The 15,302-nt window shown below is 39.9% G+C and overlaps 1 pseudogene; it reads left to right on the top strand.

The window, feature by feature from the left end:
• Positions 1-2,667: 2,667 nt before the first annotated feature.
• LOC110169799 (myosin heavy chain, fast skeletal muscle-like) lies at positions 2,668-14,103 on the top strand (annotated as a pseudogene).
• The last annotated feature ends 1,199 nt before the right edge of the window (positions 14,104-15,302 follow it).

A 15,302-nucleotide genomic window follows, 5' to 3' on the forward strand; every position in this document is an offset into this window, starting at 1 on the left:
AGTGTTCCCTCATCATTAACTTGTTGAAAGTAATATTTTGATTCATGCAGAGCACACAGTACATTACTATTTTAACAGAAATGAATACTTCTGCTCTCTCATGACCCCATTTGAGTTTAGTAACTATGAAATTGTCTTACACTTCTACAGAGATTCACTGTAGTCAATATTCATCCACTCCATACTGGGTGGTTGTAAGCTACTACTGTAGCCACAGCTGCCCTGGGGCAGACTGACAGAAGTGATGCTCTCAGACTGCACCATCAACCCCTCCAACCATCAACACACACATACAACGTGTTCATACTAGGCAAGCTGGGTGAAGTTTCTTGCCTAAGGACACAACAACAGAACTTGGCCTGAGCCGGAATTCATCCTCTGAACTTTGGGGTTGGGGGACCACTGCTCTACCCATTGAGCCACTGTCGCCCCGTATTTAGAACTATATTTATTTCAAGGGGTGGAGTTGGATTTAAGTCAAGTGCGAGGTCTTGATATCTGAATCTTCAGCTGGCTACGTTCCTGTTAAATGCAACATATAATTAATTTCACTCAACATTATTAACTTATTAACTGAAGCTGCAATTGGCATTTTATAAAATCAAATCTGTACACACTTCATGTGTATACAGATCATGGGGGACTTACCTCTCTTATATGGGGACAAAAGTCAGGTCCCAATTACATAAATCATTCATTAGTTCAACAACATAGTGTAGTTTAGGGTTAAGATATGGGTGAATTAGGTAAGGGTTTAGGATTGTTAATAATTGTTAAAAACAAATGAACTCTGTAAGGAAACCTTTTCCCAAACATTATATCACAATTTGTGTAACAAATTGGCCATGTTAAAACATTTCTAATAAATAAATAAGACTTAAAATGTCTAGAATGCTAGTTTAATAATTAGCTGTTCAAAATCTTTCAGATAAATTGTATTTTAGAAAAATGAAAAAAATATATAATTACTCATTTTGACCCATAGCTTAAACTCTTAACCAAAGAGCTATTCCTGGTGCATAAATGAGCACTTGAGCACTATCTAGTTTTTTGTTTCTTTGTTTTTTTAAATATGTGATTTTTCATGTCACACCGGACCCCCTTTGAATTACAGCATTAAACTGCTTCTATCTTTTTAGATATTTTAAGTAGAGATAAAGACGTATTTTTATAAAATAATGTGTACATGTTTCGCTTTAAGCCAACACCTTTATTAACTGTCTCTGTCAAGTAACTCATTCTATAATTTTTTGTAGAAAAGTGATACAGTCACACTGCCAAACATTTTAATGTTTTTTGTTAAAATACAAATAAATTAAAAGTGAATTTATTTTAAAACACCATCCACTATTAGACAAGCCAGCTCATATATGTGTATTCTCACATATCACCACTGATCACTGTGTCAGCTTTAAGATAACAGAAGAAGGTCAGAGAGCACAGGTGAGCCTAAACAAAGGCCAGGTAAGGGGAGGCGGAGAAGGGATGGGGGCAGGTTTCACATCTGCCATGTACTGGTGACAAAAAAATTTGATAAACTTACATGTGAAAACCTGTCTTACATTATGCTTGCAAGCAATACCTGATTTGGGAAGTGATTTCCCAGGAGAAATCTAACACCTGTTACTGCTCATGATGGAAAGTACATCAGACTGAATTTGATTTCAGATATCTGAGATTTGCATGTCATGCAACTTTACACCAAGACATTTTAATTTGCATCTACATTTAAACATTGCTGGCAGTAATATCAGAATGACCACAAGCCAAATTTATTCTTAATGATGATAAATCATTTAACCTCCTCTGAAATACTTGGCAATGGTGTTCACTTTTACATTTTACAACTTAACATACTGGACATACTACGTGACTTGTGAAAACATTACAACCAAAAACATCATTAAAATATAATACAATAATAAACAATTCACACAGTTAAGATAGTATACATAGACTGATTTGGGGAACATGATTGTTGATTTTGATGCATATAATGTATCACTATCAGGTATCAGGTATTCCTGACCAAATTAAGAGGATCACATATGCTGAGGGAGGCAGATAAGGAGTATATAAAACCACAGCGCTAGACTTCAGCTCTTAACTGACAGGCATCAGACGCAGGTGAGTGAATGTGACTGTCAAGCTCAAGGAGCTAAGAAATTGTGCATTTGTTCTGCTTTTTTAATTATTATTTATTATTATACATATACTAAAGTATTCTAAATTATTCATATATTTTTTTTATTTTTCTGTTTAGCTTTAATAATGGGTGACAGTGGCTCAGGTGGTAGAGTGGTGTGTGTGAGTCATTGGTGGTTGGAGAAGCCATTGGCACAAAGTGGCGTGTTTCTGTAATGTTTCCATCAGTTAGGGCAGCTGAGGCTACAGTAGTAGCTTACGGCCACTGTATGAATAATAACCTAATGTACAGCTTTGAAAGACATGTAAAGCTTTAAAAGTCCTATATAAATCCAAGAATTACTAAGATTTTTATTTTATTATTATATTTTTTACTTTGCACATCCACTTGACATAGACGGCATCCAGGGGTCTACATTTCTGTGGCAGTCAAGGTATAATAACTTTTAGAATTAGTATTTTGTGAACAAAGGAAGACGGACTTACATAATAATTTTTTATAGACTACACTAAAGTGCCATCATGAGCACGGACGCGGAGATGGAGGCCTATGGCCCGGCGGCCATTTACCTCCGGAAGCCAGAGAGGGAGAGGATTGCGGCCCAGACTACCCCATTTGATGCCAAAACAGCTTACTTTGTGGTGCATCCTGATGAGATGTATGTCAAATGTAAAGTCGTCAGCAGAGAGGGTGGTAAAGCCACATGTGAGATGGATGATGGAAAGGCAAGTTTTATTTTATCATTTAAATTTGTTACTTATTTAAACAGCTTTTATTGAGGCACTTGTTTAATTATGGTCACATTTTTATATAATTATGTATACTGTTTACAATTTGTCTTCAGACTGTAACAGTCAAAGAGGATGACATCCACCCTAGAAACCCTCCAAAGTTTGACAAGATGGAGGACATGGCCATGATGACCCACCTCAACGAGCCTTCTGTGTTGTATAACCTCAAAGAGCGTTATGCATCATGGATGATCTATGTGAGTACATACACCAAGCAAACTCAAAAACATATTACATAATTAGTACAAAACACTTTTTTTTAAATTCCAGACCTACTCTGGGTTGTTCTGCGTCGTGGTGAACCCCTACAAGTGGCTCCCTGTATACGATGCTGTCTGTGTTGCAGCCTACAGAGGCAAGAAGAGGATTGAGGCCCCACCTCACATCTTCTCTATCTCTGATAACGCCTATCAGTTCATGCTCACAGGTGAGATAAAATGTGCTATAGAAAACATCAATAAGAGACGAAAAACAAACAAACAATACCATAAGTATTTCAGCATTACCATAAATTGTCTATTTCAGATCGTGAGAACCAGTCTGTTCTGATTACGTAAGTATAAAAGAAACATATAAAAGCATATAAAATGACATTCCATTGCTCAGGATTATATCTTTCCTAAACCAGCGGAGAATCTGGTGCTGGCAAGACTGTGAACACCAAGCGTGTCATCCAATACTTTGCAACAATTGCAGCTCTTGGAGCAAAGAAGGACACTCAGGCAGCAGCTGGCAAAATGCAGGTAAAAACTCTCATATATAAAACTGACACAAAATCTGTTTGCAGAATAACAATGCACTCTTTAAAATCTTTTTCAGGGCTCTCTTGAGGATCAAATCGTTGCTGCTAATCCTCTGCTAGAGGCATATGGCAATGCCAAGACTGTGAGAAATGACAACTCCTCTCGTTTGTGAGTAAATATGGTTAAATATGAAAATGACATAAATTATACAGATGTTTTAATCATATTTCCCATCAAATTTAGGGCAAATTTATCAGGATTCATTTTGGGACTAGTGGCAAGCTCGCTTCAGCTGACATTGAAACATGTAAGTTTGAAGGAAATGTCAAATGAATACCTGATGTAGAAAGGAAAACATCCCTTAAGAGAATTCTTGGGAAAACTGATTTGAAGAATGCATGTCTTAGAGGTCATTCACTGGAAATAATAAGTAACAATATCAACATTTTAATATTAAGCAGAAGGATGTATATAATCCTAAAATGTATTTTTGTTTTAAATCAGATCTGCTGGAGAAATCCCGTGTGACCTTCCAGCTGTCCGCTGAGAGGAGCTACCACATCTTCTACCAGCTCATGACTGGCCACAAGCCTGAACTGTTGGGTATGTTAACAGCACATATGTAAAAATGTAACAAATTGGTGATGCGCAGTATCTTTGCTGTTCCCAGTACTGCACTTTTCTGGATGAGATGTCAGTTGTTTTTCCTGGTATCTCTCTCTCTCTCCCTCTCATATATACATATATATATACACATATATATATATGTACATTTTTTTTGTATACAGAGGCTCTTCTGATCACCACTAATCCCTATGACTACCCAATGATCAGCCAGGGTGAAATCACAGTCAAGAGCATCAATGATGTGGAGGAGTTCATTGCAACTGATGTAAGTAAACACACACTCATACACCAGGGCGCACGCACACACACACATATATGTTGTTGTTTTGTTGTTTTTTATGACAGTATTATTTGAGGTTAATCATGTTGCATTATTTCACAGACTGCTATTGACATCTTGGGCTTCACTGCTGATGAGAAGATTAACATCTACAAGCTGACTGGAGCTGTGATGCATCACGGCAACATGAAATTCAAGCAGAAGCAGCGTGAGGAGCAAGCAGAGCCTGATGGCACTGAGGGTAATTACAAGAATTTACCAGATCTAACTTGTACATTATCTTACTTGAAGTAAATATAGTCAATGTAAAGACATGGTTCTCAACCAGAAAAATGTGGCTTGCCCTCTCTGGGTGGGGAGTCCCTGCCTCAAGTGGAGGAGTTTAATTATTTCTGGGTCTTGTACACAAGTGAGGGGAACATGAAGAGTGATATTGACAGGCAGATCGGTGCAGCGTCTACACTGATGCAGTTGCTGTATTGGATCATTGTGGTGAAGAGGGAGCTGAGTCCAAAGGCAGAGCTCTCGATTTATCAGTCTACATTCCTACATTCACCTATGGTCATAAGCTTTGTGTAATGACTGAAATGACTCCTCCGCAGGGTGGCTAGGTGCTCCCTTAGAGATAGGATGAGAAGCTCAGTCACACAGGAGGAGCTCGAAGTGGAGCCGCTAAGGTGGCTCCGGCATCTGTTCCGGATGCCTCCTGGGTGCCTCCCTCGAGAGGCGTTCCGGGCATGTCCCACTGGAAGGAGGCCCCAGGGAAGACCCAGGACAAGCTCAAGGGACAATGTCTCTCAGCCAGCCTGGGAACTCCTTGGGGTCTCCCCGGAGGAGCTGGTGGAAGTGCCCAGGGTGAAGGAAATCTAGGAGTCCCTGCTTAGACTGCTGCCCTCGGATAAGAGGAAGAAAATCGATGGATGGATGGTAAAGTACTATATGTTTGTTTTGTTTTTTTCCTTTAGTGGCTGATAAGATCTCCTACCTCATGGGTCTGAACTCAGCTGACATGCTAAAAGCTCTTTGTTACCCAAGAGTCAAAGTCGGAAACGAGATGGTGACCAAAGGCCAAACCGTCCCACAGGTAATGTGGTAAATCTTTCTATCTATCTATTTATCTATCTATCGTCACTAGCTCCACAATCTTACTCATGCGGCATAATGTCTTGTCTAAAGAAAACAGTATTAATGAATAATGTCACTGTGACAGTATACTGAAAATAATATTTTCTTAATATTGATGTCCTTTTTTTGGGGGGGGGTGTTTGTCACACTACATATGTGTAATTTAAATCATAGGACAGCACATGTGCATACTGTGCAATAGTTCTCACTTACAGTCGTGGCTACAACCAAAGTTTGTCAGAGAAAACATCAGGCTAGGCTCTGTGTTGTAAATTCTTTGTAATTGTAGCAGCTAGCAACATGCTAGCAGTGGTTTCGTCTTTGGAAAACTTGAAACAGGGAGAGAGGGTTCCTTCAAAATAGAGCTCTCCTAATATTACTCTTAGGAGTGCTTGTGTTTACTGATGTTCACAAAGATTGATTACAGATGTAACAAGAGATAGACCCTGTAGATTTTCCCCTCAAAATGTTAGTCATAGATGAGAAAAATCTCATTTGTTCTGAAGGGAACTCTGTGCCAGTGTTTCATATGCAAAATAAATACACATATTAAATATAAAACAAGCCAATGATAAGTAGAGGAATTCCAAATGATATTTGGAAAATTTAACAGCAGAAAATAAAAAATTATATATGCCCTGTAAAATGTCATTGGCATTACATGAACTCTTCTATTTCTCTGATTTATTGTGGTTGCTCTTATGTAAAGGTCAACAATGCTGTTAGTGCTCTGTGCAAGTCTGTCTATGAGAAAATGTTCTTGTGGATGGTCATCCGTATCAATGAGATGTTGGACACTAAGCAGTCAAGATCCTTCTTCATTGGAGTGTTGGATATTGCTGGATTTGAGATCTTTGATGTAAGTTTAACACTATTTTAAAGAGCATGCTCACGAAGAGTATGGAGTTAAATAGTGAATTACTTTTGATTTGTAGTTCAACAGTTTGGAGCAGCTCTGCATCAACTTCACCAACGAGAAACTGCAACAGTTTTTCAACCACCACATGTTTGTCCTGGAGCAAGAAGAGTACAAGAAAGAGGGCATTGAATGGGAGTTCATCGATTTTGGTATGGACTTGGCTGCCTGCATTGAGCTGATTGAAAAGGTAATCTGTACATTTTCATACATGTCATACATTTTGTTAAATTCCTAACAACGACAAATTCTTCATAGCCAATGGGCATCTTTGCCATCCTTGAAGAGGAGTGCATGTTCCCCAAGGCCTCTGACACAACCTTCAAGAACAAGCTGCATGACCAACATCTGGGCAAGACCAAAGCCTTTGAGAAACCAAAGCCAGGCAAGGGCAAGGCAGAGGCTCACTTCTCTCTGGTCCACTATGCTGGTACAGTAGACTACAATATCAGTGGCTGGCTGGACAAGAACAAGGACCCTCTGAACGACTCAGTTGTTCAGCTCTACCAGAAGTCTGCAAACAAACTGCTGTGCTTCCTGTATGCTGCCCATGGCGGGGCTGAGGGTAAGAGAATCTATGAGAATAATAAATAATAATGATTGCCAAAAATGTATGTATATTTTGTTTAAAGCTGAGGCCTCTGGTGGTGGCAAGAAGGGTGGCAAGAAGAAGGGTGGTTCCTTCCAGACGGTGTCTGCTCTTTTCAGAGTATGGTTTTGTTTTGTTTTTTTGTTTGTTTTTTTTCATATTATGTACATCACTTAATCCATGTTATAAAATGTGTCATGTGTCATTACCTCCTCAGGAAAACTTGGCCAAGCTGATGACCAACTTGAGGAGCACTCACCCTCACTTTGTGCGTTGTTTGATTCCCAATGAAACAAAGACTCCAGGTAAGCATCTCCTTTTTAGAAAAAAAAAAAGTCTATCACTGTGATTGAGCATTTTAATAATCAACATGACATTAAACTACAGGTCTTATGGAGAACTTCCTGGTCATCCACCAGCTGAGGTGTAATGGTGTGCTGGAGGGCATCAGAATCTGCAGAAAGGGATTCCCCAGCAGAATCCTCTATGGTGACTTCAAGCAGAGGTTTGTAAATATGGAGTTTAACAAATTTAACACATCAAGGGTTTTGATAATACTTATACAGAAAAGTGGGAAATATGCAGTAATGCTCAAGATAAATTTTCTCATGTGTACATTAGATATAAAGTATTGAATGCAAGTGTCATCCCTGACGGACAGTTCATTGACAACAAGAAAGCTTCAGAGAAGCTGCTTGGCTCCATTGATGTGGATCACACTCAGTATAAGTTTGGACACACCAAGGTAATATTAAGTTAAATTCATCAATAACAGATATGGAAAGCTTGTTTCCAGATGATTTAACTTTATTATGTTGAAAAATAGGTGTTCTTCAAAGCTGGTCTGCTGGGTACTCTTGAGGAGATGAGAGACGAGAAACTGGCTGAACTGGTGACCATGACTCAGGCTCTCTGCAGAGGATATGTTATGAGGAAGGAGTTTGTCAAGATGATGGCGAGAAGGTATACTTTATTATCTATATATCCAATCATTTATCCATGTATAAAGTGAGCCATAATTTAAATGCCGTACTTAAACTTTTTTGTCATCCAGAGAAGCTATCTACTCCATCCAGTACAACATCCGTTCCTTCATGAATGTGAAAAACTGGCCATGGCTGAAACTGTACTTTAAGATCAAACCCCTTCTGAAGAGTGCTGAGACTGAGAAGGAGCTCCAGCAAATGAAAGAAAACTATGAGAAGATGCAGTCTGATCTGGCAGCTGCTCTAGCCAAGAAGAAAGAGCTGGAGGAGAAAATGGTTTCCCTGTTACAGGAGAAGAATGATCTGCAGCTGCAAGTGGCAGCGGTCAGTAAAAGAATAAAGAAATAAATATATTTTTTAAATTTAATTAAATTTTATTAATTATTTCAATTAACTTATTTTTTCCACATATACTTTCATTAGGAAACTGAAAACCTCTCTGATGCAGAGGAGAGGTGTGAGGGACTCATCAAAAGCAAAATCCAACTTGAGGCCAAACTCAAAGAGACAACTGAGAGACTGGAGGATGAGGAGGAAATCAATGCTGAGCTGACAGCAAAGAAGAGGAAGTTGGAGGATGAATGCTCTGAGCTGAAGAAAGACATTGATGACTTGGAGCTCACCTTGGCTAAAGTGGAGAAAGAGAAACATGCCACTGAGAACAAGGTGAAAATAACTGAAGATGAAATTTTACTACTGACAGAGAACTAAGCTAATAATATTCCATACTTAATTCACATACAGGTGAAGAACTTGACAGAGGAGATGGCATCTCAAGATGAAGCTATTGCCAAGCTGACCAAAGAAAAGAAAGCCCTCCAAGAGTCCCACCAGCAAACTCTGGATGACCTCCAGGCAGAGGAAGACAAAGTCAACACTCTGACCAAGGCCAAGACCAAGCTGGAACAGCAAGTTGATGATGTATGGCCATATAGTTTTATTCCATCATTAATCTCAATGCTTTTTCAGAATCTCAGCAAAATAACATTAAACTCTTATTACAATTGATAGCTTGAAGGGTCTCTGGAACAAGAAAAGAAGCTCCGCATGGACCTTGAGAGAGCCAAGAGGAAGCTGGAGGGAGACCTGAAACTGGCCCAGGAATCCATCATGGACCTCGAGAATGACAAGCAGCAATCTGAAGAGAAGATCAAAAAGTAAATTGTGTTAATTAATTAAATAAGAAGAAAATTAATAATAACAATACACATACTAATGAAAATGTGATTTTAGGAAGGACTTTGAGACCAGCCAGCTCCTCAGCAAGATCGAGGATGAGCAGTCTCTTGGTGCTCAGCTTCAGAAGAAAATCAAGGAGCTTCAGGTAATTACCGGGACTGTTTCTGACAAGTGTTTCAGCTCAGGTAAAAAAAAAAGACTTTCTGTTCCTATGATCAAATGTAGGCTCGCATTGAGGAGCTGGAGGAGGAGATTGAAGCTGAGAGAGCAGCTCGTGCAAAGGTGGAGAAGCAGAGAGCCGACCTCTCCAGGGAGCTTGAGGAGATCAGTGAGAGACTGGAGGAAGCCGGTGGAGCCACTGCTGCTCAGATTGAGTTGAACAAGAAACGTGAGGCTGAGTTCCAGAAACTGCGTCGTGATCTTGAGGAGTCCACTCTGCAGCATGAGGCGACAGCCGCAGCCCTTCGCAAGAAGCAGGCTGACAGTGTGGCTGAGCTGGGAGAGCAGATCGATAACCTTCAGCGTGTCAAGCAGAAGCTGGAGAAAGAGAAGAGCGAGTACAAAATGGAGATTGATGACCTTTCCAGCAACATGGAGGCTGTGGCTAAATCAAAGGTAATTAAGACACCAACAAATGCATCATCCTTGTTGGCATCAGTTGACAACCATGCAAAATATCTTGAAATCTTTCTGGTTAGGGCAACCTGGAGAAAATGTGCAGGACACTTGAGGACCAGCTGAGTGAGCTCAAGGCCAAAAATGATGAGAATGTCCGTCAGCTGAATGACATTAATGCTCAGAAAGCAAGACTCCAGACAGAGAATGGTAACAGTCTCAAAGCTGAAAACTTGTTCAATTTTATGCGTCTCTGGGTTGTGTGTGAATACTAAATTATGCTGTGTAATACAGGTGAGTTTGCTCGTCAACTTGAAGAGAAGGAAGCTCTTGTTTCTCAGCTGACCAGAGGCAAGCAGGCTTTCACTCAGCAGATTGAAGAGCTGAAGAGACATGTTGAGGAAGAAGTCAAGGTATGTAAAATAAAATTTAAAAAAAGTTGGTGTATAGAAATGAATGACCACTACATTGACAATACATTTCCACAGGCCAAGAACGCCCTGGCTCATGCTGTACAGTCTGCCCGTCATGACTGTGATCTGCTCAGAGAGCAGTATGAGGAGGAGCAGGAAGCAAAGGCCGAGCTGCAGAGGAATGTCCAAGGCCAACAGTGAAGTGGCTCAGTGGAGATCCAAGTATGAGACTGATGCTATTCAGCGCACTGAGGAGCTGGAGGAGGCCAAGTAAGTAGGACAATTCTTCTGAATACTGAAGTCCAGCAAATTTTGTATCTGACTTTGTTCTTCAATTCCTTTATCACAGGAAAAAGCTGGCCCAGCGTCTGCAGGAGGCTGAGGAATCCATCGAGGCTGTGAACTCCAAGTGTGCCTCTTTGGAGAAGACTAAGCAGAGGCTGCAGGGTGAGGTGGAGGACCTCATGATTGATGTGGAAAGAGCTAATGCTTTGGCTGCCAATCTGGACAAGAAGCAGAGGAACTTCGACAAGGTAAAAAAAAGATATTAAAACATGTTAATGGTGAATATACATTTAATCTAAAAATAAAATTCTTCAGGTTCTGGCAGAGTGGAAGCAGAAGTATGAGGAGGGCCAAGCTGAACTGGAGGGAGCCCAGAAGGAGGCTCGTTCTCTGAGCACTGAACTCTTTAAGATGAAGAACTCTTATGAGGAGGCCCTGGATCATCTGGAAACCCTGAAGAGAGAGAACAAGAACCTGCAGCGTATGTTCTGAACATAAAATGAAGGGAAAAGTCAAAGTAGGCCTTTATTCTGTGCAAAATAACATGTATGAACCAACTTCTCTTTATTTCTCAGAGGAGATTTCTGATTTGACTGAACAAATTGGAGAGTCTGGAAAGAGCATCCACGAGTTGGAGAAGGCCAAGAAGACTGTTGAGACTGAAAAGTCTGAGATACAAACAGCCCTGGAAGAAGCAGAGGTATTAATAAAATACATTTTGAAATAAATAAATGTCCTTATTACTATAATAATTGGTAATTCTCTTTCACAAGGGCACTCTAGAGCATGAAGAGGCCAAGATTCTCCGAGTCCAGCTGGAGCTCAACCAGGTCAAAGGTGAAGTTGACAGGAAGCTTGCAGAGAAAGACGAGGAGATGGAGCAGATAAAGAGGAACAGCCAGAGAATCATTGACTCCATGCAGAGCACTCTGGATGCTGAGGTCAGGAGCAGGAATGATGCCCTTAGAGTCAAGAAGAAGATGGAGGGAGATCTGAATGAGATGGAGATTCAGCTGAGCCATGCCAACAGACAGGCAGCTGAGGCCCAGAAACAGCTCAGGAATGTCCAGGGCCAGCTTAAGGTAAGAAAAGAGGCATACAGTAAACTGAAGCTTGTATTCAAAATTACATCCATACAATGTCCTTATTTCTGTTACCAGGATGCCCAATTGCACCTTGATGATGCCATCAGAGGACAGGAAGATATGAAGGAGCAGGTGGCCATGGTGGAGCGCAGAAATGGCCTGATGCTGGCTGAGATTGAGGAGCTGAGAGCTGCTCTGGAGCAGACAGAAAGAGCACGTAAAGTGGCTGAGCAGGAGTTGGTGGATGCTAGTGAGCGTGTTGGACTGCTTCATTCTCAGGTTTGGGTCTTGAAATCAGTCATGTAGATAATGCAAAGCTGAAAATATCAAATAAATATGTCCTTGTCTAACAGAACACCAGTCTTATAAACACCAAGAAGAAGCTGGAGTCTGATCTGGTCCAGGTTCAGAGTGAAGTGGATGACAGTGTTCAAGAAGCAAGAAATGCTGAAGAGAAAGCCAAAAAGGCCATCACTGATGTGAGCTCACTGATTTAAACACAGTGTGTTGTGCCAAAATCAGTTTATAGCTGAACAAATTTACAATGACCAACATTTCAGGCTGCCATGATGGCTGAGGAGCTGAAGAAGGAGCAGGATACCAGTGCTCATCTGGAGAGGATGAAGAAGAACCTGGAGGTCACTGTCAAGGACCTGCAGCACCGTCTGGATGAGGCTGAGAACCTGGCCATGAAGGGCGGCAAGAAGCAGCTCCAGAAACTGGAGTCCAGGGTTTGTGTCAACTGTTCTTTAATTTTTTTATTTTTTTTTTAAATAACAAAGATGACAGGTCCAGGGTGTGTGTCAGCTGAAATTTTATTGAAATTCACAGTAACAAAGATGACAAGTCAAACATACATTATTAATTTTAAAGGTGCGTGAGCTTGAGGCAGAAGTTGAAGCCGAGCAGAGACGTGGAGCTGATGCTGTGAAGGGAGTCCGCAAATATGAGCGTAGAGTCAAGGAGCTGACCTACCAGGTTAGTGTAAATACAAGCCCCTTCGTTCACAACAGCTATTTAGTCATCACAGTGTCCTATAATATTCACTTTTCTTATGCAATTTTCAGTATTCCAGAATTCATGTAATTTATTCTCATAACTTTACTTACCAACATGGACCAATTATTGAGAATTTGATTATCTTGGAAAACCCATTGATTCTAAATTGAGCTTTGATGACAGCTGTATTGATGTGTGTAAAAAAGGTCACCAGTCTTCATTGTCTGAGAAAATTGTCTTTCTTCCGTGTAGAACCATGATGATGCTGTTCTATAAAACATTTATGAAATCAGTTTTATAGACTTTTTCACTGGTCTTATGAACTCAAGAACTTCTTTAATCAGTTGGTTAAAAGGGCAAGTAAGGCAACTGGTCATTCTCAGAACAACTTGGACTCCCTGTACTCAAGACAGTTACAGTAGATGTCCCAGAGTGTTCTAAAAGATGTTTCCAAAAACAAGTCGGACCTGCCATTAATCAATTTTATTACCCTGTCTTGGAAAGTTGTGTTTATATACATATACATACATATATATATATATATATATATATATATATATATATATATATATATATATATATATATATATATATATATATATATATATATATATACACATACATATATATATATATATATATATATATATATATATATATATATATATATATATATATATATATATATATATATATATATATATATGTAACATTTATTGTAATTTTTAATTTTTATGGTGATGAATTAATTATTTGTGAATCAAAACCATTATGCTCTGGAGCACTGTAACACTTTGTGTTTTTTTATATATTCTATTGTGTATAGTGTGGATGAATGAGATATAAAATGTGGGACCAGCCCCTCAAATCTGCAAAACAAATTTACCTATGGATACGAATAAAAAAATCTAACCTAACCTATATTTGTAGACTGAAGAGGACAAGAAGAATGTGAACAGACTCCAGGATCTGGTGGACAAGCTTCAACTCAAAGTCAAAGCTTACAAGAGACAGGCTGAGGAGGCTGTGAGTTTAAATAATTATAATATATTTAAAATTTTATTATCATAAGCAAGTTGACAAATTATTTTAAAAATTCATAGGAGGAGCAAGCAAACACTCATATGTCCAGACTCAGGAAGGTTCAGCATGAACTTGAAGAAGCTCAGGAGCGTGCTGATATCGCTGAGTCCCAGGTCAACAAGCTCAGAGCTAAGAGCCGTGATGCTGGAAAGGTAATAATTTCTAATAATTTAAAATAACATACTAAAAACAATGGCAAATTTAACACATATTTTTATTTTAGGGTGAATCTGCTGAGTAACAATCTACTCCTATTTGAAGTTTTTTTTCAAGCATTCATAAAATATGAATGTTTTCTGTACACTCTTTTTGAAACCTAAATAAAAACCTAATCAAATGTTTGTCTGATTCTTCTCTGAACTTTATAAGTGTGTCATATGCAATAGGGATAATAGAAAAATATACTCTTGTTAAGTAAACAAGCACTATTTAAAGTGATACTCAACACTAAATCAAATTTTTTGCTACTAAACAATATAGTGTTTTAGCAGCATTGTGTTGTTTGTGTAGGTACAAACCTTTTTGTCTCCAATACCCCATCTAAACTTTGATTTACATTCCAAGTACCCCCTAACTCAGGTAATAGTAATCGTCCTACAAAGAACATTTTTTATTATTGCTATTCAATTTAACCTTAATTTTTATCTGAAATAATTCCAAATATAGCTGCATGAGGCAATGATTGGCTCTCGCTTGCACCTACACCTTCTCCAGATCTACAAAGCACATGTTGACTGATTGGGCAAACTTCCATGAACCCTCGAGCACCCTATGGAGAGTGTAGAGCTGGTCCAGTGTTCCACAACCAGGACAAAATCCGTGCTGCTCCTCCTGGATCTGAGGTTCGACTATCGGCCGGATTCTCCTCTCCAGTACCCTGGTATAGACCTTACTGAGGAGGCCGAGGAGTGTGATTCCCCTGTAATTGGAACACACCCTCCGATCCCCCTTCTTAAACAGAGGGACCACCACCTCGGTCTGCCAGTCCAGAGGTACTGTCCCCAACCGCCACGCGATGATGAAGAGGCGTGTCAGCCAAGACAGCCCCACAACATCCAGAGACTTAAGATACTTGGAACGGATCTCATCCACCCTTGGAGCCTTGCCACCAAAGAGCTTGCCAACCACCTCAGTGACTTCAGCCAGGGTGATGGACGAGTCCACCTCTGAGTCCCAAGCCTCGGTTTCCTCCTTGGAAGATGTGATGGTGGGAGATCCTCAAAGTATTCCTTCCACTGCCCAACAACATCCCCAGTCGAGGTCAGCAGCTCTCCCCCCACACTGTAAACAGTGTTGGTGAAGCACTGCTTCTCCCTCTTGAGGCACCAGACAGTTTGCCAGAACCTTTTTGAAGCCATCCAATAGTCCTCCTCCATGACCTCCCTGAACTCCTCCCAGCTCCCAAATTTTTGCCTCTGCGGTCACAGGCTGCAGCACGCT

Source organism: Boleophthalmus pectinirostris, unplaced genomic scaffold (genome assembly GCF_026225935.1).
Source record: "Boleophthalmus pectinirostris isolate CB_2022bp ecotype Guang Dong unplaced genomic scaffold, ASM2622593v1 HiC_scaffold_17, whole genome shotgun sequence".
NCBI lineage: Eukaryota > Metazoa > Chordata > Actinopteri > Gobiiformes > Gobiidae > Boleophthalmus > Boleophthalmus pectinirostris.